Source organism: Hyalella azteca, unplaced genomic scaffold (assembly GCF_000764305.2).
Source record: "Hyalella azteca isolate HAZT.00-mixed unplaced genomic scaffold, Hazt_2.0.2 contig1933, whole genome shotgun sequence".
NCBI classification, from domain to species: Eukaryota; Metazoa; Arthropoda; class Malacostraca; order Amphipoda; family Hyalellidae; genus Hyalella; species Hyalella azteca.
In genome coordinates this window covers 659,057-661,610 of record NW_025932225.1, presented here as the reverse complement: position 1 = coordinate 661,610, position 2,554 = coordinate 659,057, and positions in this window count along the sequence as shown.

Below are 2,554 nucleotides of genomic sequence, written 5' to 3'. Positions count from 1 at the left end.
CCATAGGTATCTATATTGATATTGAAAAAGGTTTGTACTTTGTAGTCCAGCTCCATCATCAGTCCAAAAAGCTAAAAAATGAAAACAATCCTATAATTCAGACTGACAGACTCCAAAGTAAGACATTAATTTTTAAAGCCTAAAATTGACAAATATGGTTAAAATCTATATTGATATTGAAAATGGTTTGTACTTTGTAGTCCAGCAGCCAGCTCCATCATCAGTCAAAAAAGCTAAAAAAATGAAAACAATCCTATAATTCAGAGTTTTCAGACTGAGACTCCAAAGTCAGACATTAAAGGCTTAAAGCCTAAAATTGACAAATAGGCCTATGAGACAAATCAAGCCAAAAATCTAAATTAAACACTTGCAGAGGCTAGAAAATAAAACCAAGCGTTTAATAGTCTTGATAGTAGATAATGCAAACAGTTCTTATCCTCATGAAATACCTAGTGAATTGTCTTGATAATACATAGGTAGGCCTACACACATTTCCTATCTTCTTGAAATAGGTACCTAGTTAGCCACTTAGCCTAATCCCTAGTCGCTTTCATTTTCTAGTGTTTACCTACTTTATATGCTCCGCAAGTGTTTTAGATTTTAGGGTTGATTTGTCAATTCTAGCTTTTAAATTTTAATATCTGACTTTGGAGTTAGAACTAGCTATAATGATTGTTTTAATTTTTCTAGATTTTCAAACTGAGGAAGTAGCTGGCTGCTGGACTTTGTAACATATTCAATGTCATTTAGGTATATGGTGAATTTACTTGGAGTTCACTTTGCTTTTAAATTCCTTGTTAATGTTGGATATGATATATAATATTATAAAATATAAATAATGAAGCAAATTTCATTTTCAGTGGCATTTTGAACCTGGCTTAAAACAATTCAATGCATGATGCATCCACAAAGAGCGCCGCTCAATAAGTTGAATCTATGTAAAACAACAACAGTTGGGCTCATAAACTTCTACAATCAAATCTATTCATCATGACATTTCTGAAAGCTGAACGTATTCTGTCGTGAGTGTCGTATGACGTAGCCTAGCGGCCCTGGCCTACCTATTTGAGTATTTCTGAAAGCGTCAACCGGCGTTAGGCGAATGTCTAAATACGAATACCTCTGGTGAAATTCTACTTCATTTCAACTCTTCTAAGTTTTCATAAAATGTTTACTACTGTACGTTGCTCTACGAAATATTAATCGTGAAGCGGCGAAGGGTACTGTAGTCTGTATTCATATCTTCATTAATACACAGAGAGGAAGACTAACCCTGCCCTTAACCCGCTGTTCATATCAACTATAATCAAGAGTCAGTACGAGATATCGGTACTAGTACTTGGCTGTACCTGTGAGAAGCAAGCAGGAGGGAATTCTATGAATGACGGTTCATATATTAATTTCGATCCAAAAATTCCGGTTGGGGTAAAGAGTTAGGAAAAGGGTAGGGGGTTAATAAAAAATTACGTTCATCTTGAGCCAATGACTGAACCCCGTGTTTATTTACTGATGTCTAGTCCCTTCATCTCATTTTATCCAGATGGCATTATAAATAAATTTCTGAAAACTTAGTTTCCATTTGAATTAAGATACATTTACCTCTCTATTTGACATATACAAACGGTAATATATGCTTAATGGCTTTGCTGCCTTTACCAGCCCCTCACACGAGATCTACCTAGACGCGTGAAAATCTTGGTGCCATGCAGGCCAAACACAGAATCAGACAAATTTGGCACCAGAAACTTATAAGGGATTGTCCTCTTATTGAGTTGCCTGTAATCAAAACAAATCCTGATGCTACCATCCTTCTTCCTCGCCGAGACTACAGATGATGACTAGGATGAGTTAATTGGCTCAATAACATCAAAGAGAATTCAGTTCCCGTCATTGCCGTGCAATTTCATCCACCACCGGCTGAGGAAACCGACGAGGACGTTGGCATTTTGCGGTTTCGTCAGTGAGTTTGATCTTGTGCTCAGTTAAACAGGTCGTTGCTATGTCCGTGTCCCCTGACCTTATAATGATTAATCTTAGAAAATACTGCAGTATGCTGCTGTTCTGGGCTAAGTTCAGGCAACGAAATTTGATGCGTTACTCAGTTACATCCACTATATTGACTTCCAATGGCGGATCACCTGCAACCTGACCTACAGACGGAAGTAGAGCCAATAACCTGATCCTGCTTAATCGTAATACCTGCATCACCTGCTACCAGCAGCACATGCCTAAAATTACTTTGAGAGCTATTCCTGAAAGTCCTCAAACCCTATACAATAGTTACCTGTCAATATTTTTATCCGAATAATACAGCACGTGATCAGGTTCAACAGTTGGGAGGGCGCAAGAACCTGGGACAGCTTCAACCCTACCCGACTTCACCCTGACATCAGACAAAGCTCTGCAACAAAAGTCAATCAACATCACACCACCAGGTGTGCCACTAGGATTAAAAGATATCCCTACCCTAACCCCATCAGGCAGATGTTTTATTATTATACATTCTTTTATTCGCAATTCAACGCCATCACTGGTTAAGAAATGAACTCCGAGC